The sequence below is a fragment of the Malania oleifera genome, chromosome 8, assembly GCF_029873635.1.
Source record: "Malania oleifera isolate guangnan ecotype guangnan chromosome 8, ASM2987363v1, whole genome shotgun sequence".
Lineage (NCBI taxonomy): Eukaryota > Viridiplantae > Streptophyta > Magnoliopsida > Santalales > Ximeniaceae > Malania > Malania oleifera.
In genome coordinates this window covers 109,133,590-109,147,159 of record NC_080424.1, presented here as the reverse complement: position 1 = coordinate 109,147,159, position 13,570 = coordinate 109,133,590, and the positions used below count along the sequence as shown (strand labels likewise).

The window sequence follows — 13,570 nt, the reverse complement described above, 5'->3', positions numbered from 1 at the left end:
AAATATTGAATTAAAAAAGTATTGAAAGTTATAAGTAGTATTTGGTTATGTTTAAAATAAATGATATTTGGACACTTGCTTTTATTATGAGGTACTATACAATTATTTTTAAACATATTTTAATTATAAATATTAATATTTTTAATTAATAATTTTATTAATAATTATTTTAATTATTCATAATTAAAATTTAAACATTTTATATAAAATAATAATATAAGATCATTATTTTTAATTAATAATAATATTTTTATTAATTTATATTTATATCATATTGCTATCATATAAAATTATGATAAAAATAATATTATTAATTAAATTTAAATTTATTAATATTAATTTAAATTAAAAATTAATTCTTGTTCAATTCATAATTGAATTATAATAACTAATAAGTACATTTAAATATATCTTAAATAAAAATTATTGATATTTTTATAATAAAAATTTAAATATTAATTTATAATTAACATTTAAATATTTTCTATCAACTAAAATAATATAATAATGTTAATTTATTAACAATAATCTTGTTATTAATGTATACTTAAAACATATGATTATCATATTAATTTATATTAAAATTTATGCTAATAACTAAATTAAACATTTTAATTTATTTAATATTAATTTAAATTTATAGATGGTTATTCTTATTCATTTGAGAATTTAATTAAAATTTATCAATATTTAATAGGTTATAATGCATAATAAAATAATATATGTTTGATTTTTAATTAATACTTAAATGTATTTATGAATTTAAAAATAAAATATTATTTTTTAATTAATAATAATTTTGTTCCTAATATATTTATAACATATGATTATCATATTATGTAACGACCTGCGCCTTTTTCACATATATTTTTTTTTTATATAAATAAATTATCATCATATCATACATTCCAACTCAGTAGGTCACAATCCACCTGGGCCCATGGGCACTAAGGATATAACAAAACATACAACAGAAGCCTACGCAGCAGAAATGATAAAATCATATACATCTCATCATAATGTGCATAACACATACCAGAGTCACTACAATTACTATCTCACAGTATATACATCTCAAAAATGAAATCTAGGGACAATCCCCACAAAACCTAATTGTCCATACCAAAAACTTACCCTTCCAAAGAGGGCAAACAACTGATCTAGATCAGCGGGGCTTTTCCCGCTCTCTTATTAGGAGCTCCTGAAAAATGTATAAGATTTAGGGGTGAGACACCTCTCAGTAAGGGAAATAAACTAATACCAGTGTGTGACAACATGAGTATTCTGTGTTCTTCATATACCATACATAACATATTTAATACTGTTTATCAAATCTGAGAAAACATATGCATATCAAAACATGGCAGAACATACTGCATTTTCATAAACATTTCTCATCTCATATTATAATAATAATAACATAAAAACAATCCTGGTAGGTTAGCTGGCTGTTGTCATGTATTACCCCCACATGACTGGGGGTGGCCCAAAGGCGGGACCTGACAATGGTTGGCCGACCACTGCCAAGTCAAACAGTAGTCTGTAGGTCCGATGGGTCTACCCAGACTGGTCCGTACACCAGGGGCGATAACAGTACACTTCTTGAAAATAACCACATCGACCATCCAATCTCATACCACTCCGTACAACGGCGTTAACACAGATATCATGATCACGAGGACCATGGACACATAGCAACAGTACCGTGCAAGTGCTAGCCTAGACCAAGCCAACCAGATTCTGATATCATATACATATACTAAAACCGTGATACATAAATATCTCATATCATTTATTTTCACATCAATCATATCATTTCACATATATACGTGTATCATGAAAATCATCGGCCCGTACGCTGGCAAACCACATAGCACGGCCTGTACGCCGGCAAATCACATAGCACAGTCCGTACGCTGGCAACTCACATAGCACGGCCCGTACGTCGGCAAATCACATAGCACAGCCCGTACGTTGGCAAATCACATAGTACGGCCGGTACGTCGGCAAATCACATATACATATAAAAATATTTCGGCCCGTACGCCTGTTTTCTATCATAGAAATCCATATCGTCTCAATTAAAAAAAAAAACAGTATTTCACAATATTTTTATACTCATACTACACTAAACAAATTTTCCACATATTCAACATATCATCATTTAAACAGTATTTTTCAAATATAAATCATTTATATAAATATATTTATTTTTCCTGAAACCAGATGCTACATATATATACATATTTTTTCTCAAAACAAAATTAGCTTAGTTTATCCCCTTACCTGATTCCTGAAAAGCCCCTAAGAAAATCTTCCTCATACCCACAAGGTTCTCAACTCAACACCCTGAAAATGAAAACTCGCAGAATTAAAGTTTAGTATTTTTGTACGTACAACATTTTCTATAACTACCACTAAGTCAAATTCGACTTAAAAAGTCTTACCTTAACTTAGGGATGATTCCCAGCATTTCCAATCAACACCCTGGAACTGAAAATTTCCAGTATTAAAGTTCAGTATTTTTACGCGTATATCACTTTCTTCAACTGTCAAAAATTCAAATATTGAATATAAAGTCTTACCTTGGATTTGGGATAAAATCCAACTTCGTTTTCCTGATGATCTGCTCCGGCAGACTTGTAGAGAATTTCGCCAGGAGCGTCGTGGTGGCTTCGGTTTGTCGATCCGGTGAAAAACTAGCCCGGAATTGAAGAGAGAGAGAGTCGTAGGAGAGAGAGATGAGAGAGAGAGAGCACTTCCAAAAAAAAGATCTAAGCAAGCTTCTTGAAGAAGCTTGCACACCATTTTGTATATATATATATATATATAAAATCATTAATTAAAGTAAAGCTTCTTGAAGAAGCTTTCACACTTGTATATATACATAAATATTAAAGCATGTATATATGTATATGTGTGTGTGTGTGTGTATATATATATATATATACCTTTAACCTATATATTAAATGTATATCATAATAACTTACTTATATATACACACACACACACACACAAATATACATATATACATGCTTTAATATTTATGTATATATATATATATATATATATATATATTTGTTCCTTATCATACTATTCATTTTACTTGTTAATTTAATTAATTTATTTTATTTTATTATTTTATTATTATATTTTTTTTAAATTTTATTATTATATTTTTTTCCCGGTTACTATATATTAATTTATTTTTAAATAATATTATTAATTAAATTAGTATTTTTAATTTGTAAAATTATTTTAAATTATTAGATGGTTTTTCTTCTTTATTCCAAAATTTAACTATGTTTCATTAATAATTAATAGATTATAATGCATAATAAAATAATATATAGTTATCTTTTTATGTTTTTTTAAATTATAAAATAGTTTTCTTATATTTATAAAATTGACCTTACCTATGAATAGTATTACTTACAAGTGGATAAATCAATTTTGGATTGTTTATTAAAATTCACTTAAATAGTTATTAAAAAAATGGTTCTAAAAAAGTATTTACTGTAATAAGTGTTTGTCATAGTATAAGTTAAACGCTACATTTTTTTGAAAAAGTTGTTTATCATAAGTGATAAGTACTGTAAACACTATTCATTTTGAAGTGCTACCAAATGGGGCCAAGTGAAAACATAGGAGAGAGGTGGTGGCAATTCTGTGAGTATAACCAGTTTAGTGGCAAAATTGTAATTTCAAAGAAATCCTCCTCCTCCTCCTCCTCCTCTCTCTCAGCAGGCCTTATTCTGTCGTCTCTTTTCAGGGATGGCAAAATGAGTTAGTGAATCAGGTTTGAATAGATCATAAACAGGTAGGAGTTAAATGGGTTTAGGTTTTGATTGTCTCATTAATTAACGAGTGACTAACATATAAATCCAACCCTACCCATTTAATAAATAGGTCATAAACGAGTACCTGTTAAGAATCCGTTTAAAAATATAATTTAATTACTTTTAATATTTTTAAACATTTCATATAAAGTGACATAATTTTTTTTTTTATAAAAAAAACAACACTTTTTATTTTATTTATATCTTAAAAAAAACATAAAGTGTAGAAAATAATATATTTTTTAATTAAAATATTTTTAATAATATATATATATATATATAAAAATTAAATGTGTTACTCGGCGGGTATCCAATCCAAACCCGCCTAACCCTTTTATTAAACGGGTTAGGTCCAAATTGACCCATTTAAAAATAAGTTAACTTATGTTAAATTCAAATTCGATTTAAATGAATGAATCATGAGTCACCTATCGGGTTTCAATTCATTTTGTCACTCCTATCTCCCTCCCCCTCTCTCTTCGAACTTTTCTAAGCCTCTTCTCCTCATATCGCGTTGTCCAACTCAAATTGATCGCAAAGAGTCAAAAATTATGTAAATTTAAGCTTAAGAGTCAAAATTTATATTCCCCAATCACTAACATCGGTTAATTTCAAAATACAAGACCAAAATTTTGACCATAGTTTAATGGAAGAGTTTGGTACGCAAATGGGATGGTGCGGATGGGTGGACATTTTGAAACCATGCCAAATGCCACCGCCACTGCCCCCACAAATGCAATCAAATTGTGGTACGATTGGCCTTTACCGTCCTAACAAAAAGATAAAGCCGCGTTGGCGTATCGTTGATGTCACGCAAGGGTCCTCTTTCTCGGCGGCCCCATTTTTTAATTTTCACACCTCACCTTCGATGGATGCCTTTAATTTTGTTAAAATCAAATTAATTGAATAAAATCAATTAATTTAGTTTGGTTAAAAATTTATTCAATTCGTTTAAAAGAATTTGCAATGGCAAGTAATAATAATATTAAAATTTGATAAAATAGCTATTAACATATTATTTAACTTGGTATAGTTAAATCACCTAATTATTCTCTAACCTATTCTTATATGAAGATACTAGTAATCTTAGTCTGATTTCACTAGAGTTAGGATTGTGAGTTTAGTTATGCGGGAAAAAGGTAACAGCATCCCTTACATACCCATTTTATAAACGGTACTTAATTAATGATGAATTATTTCTAAATTAAATCTAATCATCTTTTATTAACTCATTTAAAATAAATAAACAAACAAATAAGCAAATAAATAAAAATTTGAAAGAAAAATAAAAATCAAAGTGCGATTTATGAATGTTTTGGATACCCCAATTTTAATCAGACCGTTTTGAAAAGACCCGTTGTAATAAAAGTTGACTTCGGATTTCGAAAATTGGAGGACCCTGTTTGAAAAATCCGATTTTTTTAATTGAGTACCGATGTTCTTAAACGGAGTCCCGATGTTTTGAATTGAGTCCTAGTATTTTAAATTGAGTCCCAATATTTTTAATCGAATTCCAGTGTTTTAAATTGAGTTTTGATATTTTTAAATTGAGTCCCAATAGTTTAAATTAACTCACGATATTTCAAATCGAGTCCCAATATTTTTAATTGAGTCTTGATATCTTTAATTAAGTCATGATAATTTAATTAAGTCCACTTGAATTTTAATTTAGTACCATATTTTTTTTAAAAGTAGTCAATTTCAGTCCGTCGTCTGTCGAGGAAATTGCAGGATGTGTGCCATGATGCCATCTACGGAAAATCATCTCACACACAAATTCTCGACTCCCTCACTCTCCCATCTCTGCCTGAGATCCTCGCAAACAGCCAAAGCACCATATCTCCACATCTCCAACTTGCCATCTCAACGGATCACCACCCTCGCAGCCACGTCGGCGAATCCCTCTGTCGCTGCCGCTCTCACCACCGCTGTCATCACGTCAGTATTATTGCGATTCTCTTCTCTCTTGAATCCATAGGCAGATCCAACCACGCGCAGATCCATCGATCCCCATCACCCTCTTCACGATAGATCTCAACTATTCTCACCATTCTCATTCTCATTCTCATTCTCTCACTCTCACACTCTACAAATCCACCCTCCACTCTCACGCACACTCCCATCCTCCTTGCTGCCTTACCAGCCATCTCTACTCACCCTCACATCTCTGTTTTCAACCCTGACCCCAACATCAACTTCAGCAGCCTCCACTCTCCCTTCGGTTCTCCCTCTTCCTCTCACCCTCACGTCTCTGTTCATAACCACCACCTACAACCACCACTGCATAGCCACCCGCAGCCATTCTCCTCGGCCATGGTCGCCATCCTCATACCTCTGCCCTCTCTCAATTCTCTCTTACCTGCTATTTTCCTCGCTCTATCTCCTACTTCGCCTCACTGTTCCTTTCTCTCTCCCCACACTCTTCGAGTCTCGTCTTTCACTGTTTAATGAACAATACTCGGTTGCATAACAAACACACAGTCTCTCTCTCTCTCCCTTTCTTGTGTTATGTATTTTCTTCCTTTATTCTCCGGTTACGATACAGAAAACGAATCTTCATCAAGATTGTCGAGTCTTGTGATGCTGCATTTTCTTGGTTCTTAGAGGTCTCATCTACGGCTTCGATTGCAAGCAGGGTTGAAGGTTTCTGCTTAGTTTTAGTGATTGGAATTGGGAAACGGATTTGGTGTAGGCCATGGGAGTGGTTAGAGAGGAGGAGTTCAAGGCGGATGAACCCAAAGAAGCTGGAGTCTCTATTTGTTCTACATTCTCCAACAGCTGTCTTGATACACCTACTTCGGGATCTATCTCTCTTCAGTGCAACAACCCCATCAGTTTCAGAATCACCATTACCAGTAACAGATAAACTTTGGTTTGATGCGTACCTATTTGCTCCGAGTTCCTCCTTCGCAAATTTCGTAGACGATGAACAGTATCTCTATGTTCGGCCTTCGAATCCTGAGACTGAGAGATTCATTGTGCGGTTCATGGCCGGAGATTCATCTTCACTGCATGAGATTCAGAAGACAACTTCGGAAACCACCACACGTTGCACACACACCACTAACTCACACACTACACTAGCTCTCAAACTAACTCACACATTGTACACACACCTGCACACACACTAAAAGACGCACCACTTGCACACACTACCTCATGCACCTCACACACACGCCAAAACATGCTACGTTCGCACCACTCTCACACACTTGCACACACACATTGAAGCACACACCTCATGCACACACTAAAACGCCCACTCATGCATGTACACACCCATGCACATGCACACACACTCATGCCCGCACATAATACACACACCAACCGACCCGCTCATGCACGTACACACCCATGCACACAACACACACTACGACACCAACTCATGCACGGACACAAACAATGCACATGCACATACACAACACACACAGGCACACTGTAACATCCTCAAAATTTCTCTATTTTTTTAATTTATATATATATATCCATACCTAACCAGCGGAACACAAATCATATAATCATATATATATATATATATACTCTACAATACCAGAATCTAGTACATACAGACTATAGTCATACAAAATAAATCCCTCAAGTATCATCTACCCAAAAAATACAAAATTCTGTCAAAAACTCACCCTACAACTAGGGTAATCAAGTAAACTCCCTATCCGCAAGCCTAATCTGCTCGTCTAGCTGGCTCACCTGAAAAATGATAAAGTAATGGGGTGAGATGATGCTCAGTAAGTGGAAATATGCTATTATTAGTGTGTAATGACCGAGTCATAAAAATATAATAATAGTATTTAAAAATGCATGATCTGGTAAATCTATAAAACACATGTATAACAGCTTAAAACATTTATATCATCTAAACTTTCAATCATTCATACTGCTATATCATACTATACACAATAAAAGCTGTAAAATTGTATACATATACATAACTGTGTTCTTTCCTTAGGACTTTGTATGACAGGGTTGTGCGGCCCGTAGGCGGGATTTAACTTGGTCGGCCCTCCAAGTAAATCACTATACTCTACACTACCTCAACCCGGCCAAACTGCATACTCTCCTAGGCGCGGGACTCGCTGCTACCTCGTCAAACCGGTCCCCTCAACCCAGCAAACCGGGGAGTTGCATACTCTCCAAGCACGGTTGACGATACCTACACACTATTTGAGATATGTAGTTGCACTCTATCTATATTAGCAACAGTACCGTGCTCTGTATTCTGTATCTGTCTGTAATCTTTTCACAGGGATCTGATACTATATATATATACATACTATATTCTTTATACTGTTTTCATTATGTTTCCAAAATAACCATAACACTATATTTCTGTATTGTAAATACTATAATATCTATAGCATCTTGATGCTATAACTCTATAATCTGTCTGTACTTTCTTTCTGTATAATCTGAGTGTTATGGCATTTAGGAAAACATAGTTTTCTATATACATTGTATATACTGTTTTGAATAAATATTTGTATACTGTTATATATATATGTATCTGTCCGTGTAATCATCTAAATAAAACTGTATATGTATACATATCCTGTCTGTATAAAATCTTCAAATATCTAACTATATTTGTATAACTTGAAATACTAAAAAACTACATAAAACTCCATATCAATATCATGTACTCAGGCCACACATACTTTAAAAATTCATATTTTGTATAATATCTGGTACACATGCATATATATATAATTTCTGATAATGTAAGTAAATTTCCTAGCATAGCATATTTCCCTTACTCAGTTTCTGAAAAACCCCTTGCTGAACTCTAACCCTACACCCGCAGGGTTCTCCACTCAATACCTTGAAAACAACATCCCCCATAACAAAACATTAACATTTTTCTACATATAACATTTCTTATAACTGTAGGGAAAACATACTTTGATTAAAATGTTTTACCCTGAGTTTGGGATGAATTTCAAATCACTTCCACCGACAATCTGCTCTGGCAAACTTGCAGAAAACTTCGCCCAGAGTGTTGTGGTGGCTTCAGATCGTCAATCCGGCATAAAGTGAGATTGGGATTGAAGAGAGAAGGAGGAAAGGGCGTAGAGAGAGAAAGAGAGGGTTTCCTGTGCTGAACTTCCATAAAAAATCTGGGTTTTTACTATTTATAAAACCGAATTTGTCGATGAGACACGTCACCTCGTCGACGAGTCCTTAAGTAATTTCGTCGACGAACCCTACCTCCTCATCGACGAAATTCAGACGGCCTAAAAACCCTCTCTCGGTATCTTCTCATCAACAAACTCTCTGTGTTCGTTGACGAGGCCCTGTGTAAAAATCTTTCGAGTTATTATCTTCAAAGTGCAATGTCGTTGACGAACGCGAAAGCCTGCTGCCAACTTCTGTTTCTGTTTCCATTTCACTTCCTCTTTATTATTTAAAAACCATTATTTTTCGGGTCGTTACACACACACACACACACTTATACACGCTCCTGTTACACTAGGACGCTAGTGACGGCTACTCGAAGGACCTAAAAAATATTTGTATATTTGGGGTGAGACACCTCTCAATAAGGAAGAAACAGGTTATATCAGTGTGTGGCACATAAGTGTTATTTTGACATAAAACATAACACAATACAGTTCCAGTATTTTCATAATCTAGTTCCAATACATATGATACAAAATATACGGTCAGTGTCGTCACACACTTTGGCCAAAACCGGTGCATTACATGGAGCACTCGATAGCCTGGCATTAGCCGAAGCCCCATAGCGATATTGTTGCTAATACGGTGTCAACTCACACCCAACGGTGACCCACCAAAACAAATAGGTAATATTTCACACCCTCGAATATAGAACCAGACACTCTCGCCCACGATATTTAACCGAGACATGGCGTTTACCCACGGTAATTAACCGAGATGTGGCAAATTTCACAAAACTTGGAACAATTTTGGAACTCATGTTCCTATACCTCTCAACTTACGGTAATTAGTCGTCACAGCTGTTTCACAAATCTAAAACATTTAACATACAACGGTTCATTCCACACTTATTTGGTATACAACAAATCATATCGTTTTCAGTTCGAGAATACAATTTAATACAAATATAGGTACAGTCATCTCAATATCACAATTTTATACAATTACGATTTTCCAACAGAAATAGAGATGATACCCGAAACCCTCAAATTTTCCCAAAATAGTAACCCAAAAATCTCGTATTTTCACCTGATAGATTTTCCCAAATAAGTAGCCAAATCATACATACAATCTTAAACCACAAGTTTACCAATTCCGATTTAAAAAATAACTGATATAAACAGAATCCCCTTACCTTATCCCGAAAACCAAAACACGAGCTCAACGGCTCCAAAACAACGAACCGAGGGACCAAAACCTAAACAACGAAGAACAATACTTCCTTACAATACTATTCTCTACAAATCTACTAAAATGAAAATGAAATCAGACCCTTACCTCGATTTTGGGTCAAAACCCAAAAATCCTAAAAACAAAGATCTGATCCACTATCCTCAAAGAGATTCTCCTCCTGATTCACGTAGCAACGTCGCATCGTTGATTCCGGCAATAGACGACCCTAAATCCTAGAGAGAGAGAGAGAGAGGATTTTGGTTTCTTCTTCATTAAGCAAGTGATTTAGATATTTATAACTTGGTTGACTCGACCAGACTCGTCGACGAGTCGCAGAAGGAAGTTCATTGACGCCAAGGTGGACTCGTCGACAAGCTCGAGATTTTAGGATTTCCCAAAATCCCTCGGTATCTCCTCATCAACAAACCATTGAAACTCGTCGCCGAGCTGTACAAGAGACTTCGTCGATGAGAAAAGAAGTCTCGTCGATGAGAAAAGAAGCCTCGTCGATGAGCCTTGCTGATTTTTACCTTTTTAATTTTCCTTCTCTTTTCTTATTTATTTAATACACCTATCTCGGGTTGGGTTCTTATAGTTCTAGTAAGCCGTCATGCAGTCTTCATATATATTCATTGGAGATAAATTTTCAATCATATTTTAACAATTGGAAGAACAATATTCCTTTTAAAATATTCACCAATTCTATATACTTATCATTTTAATTTTCTTTTGTCCCCATCCAAGTCTTTATCTCACTAACTTTTGTAATGAGTACTTTTATTCAATTTTCAAAATCGAAGGCAAACATTCCCAAATCCATCTAGCCACCAAATAAGGGAATCTAACTCCATTAGCTGCAAATCTGGGTTTTCTCCGCCAATATGACACTATTTTGTGGAAATTTCGCCTCCATACTATATATGTGTGTTTGTTTATTTGAATTCTAATTCCATACATTAAATAATTTTTTTGGTTTCCAAACTAAATTTTTCCTTAGCTTACCAACTTAATATACTAGATTATCTTGTTACACAGATGCAAGAATTGTAACTTTCAAATCAGAGATGACTGGCCCGACTTGTAACGACCCGAATTTAGAAGGGTATTTAAATAATAAAAGAGGGGAATGGAGACCGGAAATAGAAGGAGACCGTCAAATTCGTCGACGACATTGAACTTTGGGAGGGAAAAAGGAAAAAGGGATCAGCAGGACTTCATCGACCAATACAGGGGGTTCATCGACGAAGGCTTAAGAGAATTCGTCGACGAATACAGAGGGTTTGTCGACGAAGGCTTAAGAGAATTTGTCAACGAACATAGGGTTCTCTTAAGCCTTCGTCGATGAGAAAATACCGAGAGGGGTTCTGAGGCAGCCTGAGTTTCGTCGACGAATACAAGGTCTCGTCGATGAAATTTGTGAAGGACTCGTCGACGAAGAACGGGCTCGTCGACGAAATCCCCTCTTTTATATATATACGAAAATCCGGATTTTTAAAGCTTCTTTAAGAAGCCAACTCTCTCTCTCTCTCTCTCTCTCTCTCTCTCTCTCTCTCTCTCTCTTCATTTTTGGGCTAATTTTTACGCCGGATCGACGATCCGAAGTCACCACAACGCTCTTGGCGGAGTTCTCTCCGAATCTGCTGGAGCGGATCATCGGTGAATGCAAGGTGGAAACCATCCCAAATCCAGAGTAAAGCTTTATACTCAATTTTTGGATTTGTGACAGTTGAGAGAAGTGTTTTACGCGTTAAAATATTAAAGTTTAATACTGGAAGTTTCTATTTCCAAGGGTGTTGATGGGGAACGTTGGGAATCATCCCTAAGTTGAGGTAAGACTTTTAAGCCTAATTTGACTTAATGGTAGTTATAAAAAATGTTGTACGTACGAAAATACTAAACTTTAGTTCTGATGGATTTCATTTTCAAGATGTTGAGTTAGGAACCCTGCGGGTGCGGGGAGGATTTTCTTAGGGGCTGTTCAGGAACCAGATAAGGGGATAAACTAAACTAGTTATTTTGAGAAAATGTATGTATATATTTGTAACGACCTGCTTAATTAACATGATTTTTTTTTTTATAGCAAATAACATATTCTAATACCATGATATTAACCTAAGCAGCAAGAAGCAGAAGTCATACAAACATAACCATAAACCATTATATACAATACAAAAACCAATACCAGAGTGCTACCAATTTCCCCAAAATATACACATAACACTGTTTTCCCAAAATACCCTCAGCTAGCTGGGGTAAACAAAAACCTTCCAATGTACTCACTTTGCTGTTAGGGCACTACCGTCGCCCCTCTACTTGCGAGCCTGATCTGCTCGCCTACCTGGATCACCTGAAAAATGTTTCAACACTGGGATGAGCCAACGCTCAGTAAAGTGATATATGCTATTACTAGTGTGTGGCAATTGAGTTATCATTTCATAAAAATCTGTTTCCATATAATCATGCAAATCTGGATTTATAAATACAGTACAAATCATAATATCCATCCCCAATTCCATGTCATTTAACACATCTGTATTTAAGTTACTATTCAAAATACTTCTAACATACATAAGTAATTTCCCTGTCTCCGTAAATCAGTATATACATAATACTAACTGTAAACTTTCTCTTGTGGATGTCTGTATGTCATAATTTAACCCCTCATGACAGGGTTGTGCGGCCCGCAGGTGGGATCTAGACTGGCTGGCTGACCAGGTAAATCACTATACTCCCTCGGTCTGATCTGCCCACCTCTACCCATATTTGATGGGGAGTCTGTCCACGTCAATGGCACTATACGATCGACCTACAGCCTATTATCTAAATAGGTGGTTGCACTCTGTAAACTGTACACTGTATGTAACTACGGTACCGTGCTCTGTAAACTGTATGGTCCAACAAGGTCTAATACTATATACATATTCATATATATATATACTCTTTCACTATTTTCATCATGTTTTCACCATAACGCTATCTTTCTGTTCTCTACATACTGTAACCGTAGCATCTCGATGCTATCTCTGTATAACTGTCTATATATTCTGTAAATGCTTTGTTTGTATACTTTGGATGTTATGGTAATAGAAAACATGACATGCTTTAAACTCTGTAAATCATAATACTGGAACTACGTAATCATAATACTGTATCCGTAATTCGTATAATCATGGTATTAAAATCCGTAAAATCATGGTACTGTAATTCACATAACCATAGCACTGAAATACATAAAATCATGAAATTACAATTCATAAAACATACTCCCATACTACATACCCATTCTCAAGCCACACCATATTGTAATACATAATTTTCGTAAATAAATACACTACATAATATTTAGAAATTTCCTAGCATAGTAT

The 13,570-nt window shown here is 34.7% G+C and overlaps 1 long non-coding RNA gene across 1 annotated transcript; it reads right to left on the bottom strand.

Annotated features, from left to right (window-relative positions):
* Positions 1-983: 983 nt before the first annotated feature.
* Positions 984-2,799, bottom strand: LOC131162979 (uncharacterized). The gene is made up of 4 exons (XR_009138889.1): positions 2,586-2,799; positions 2,448-2,493; positions 2,287-2,349; positions 984-1,201 (listed from the first exon to the last, which is right to left on the bottom strand). It is a non-coding gene; the product is annotated as an uncharacterized LOC131162979 (long non-coding RNA).
* Between the last annotated feature and the right edge of the window lie 10,771 nt (positions 2,800-13,570).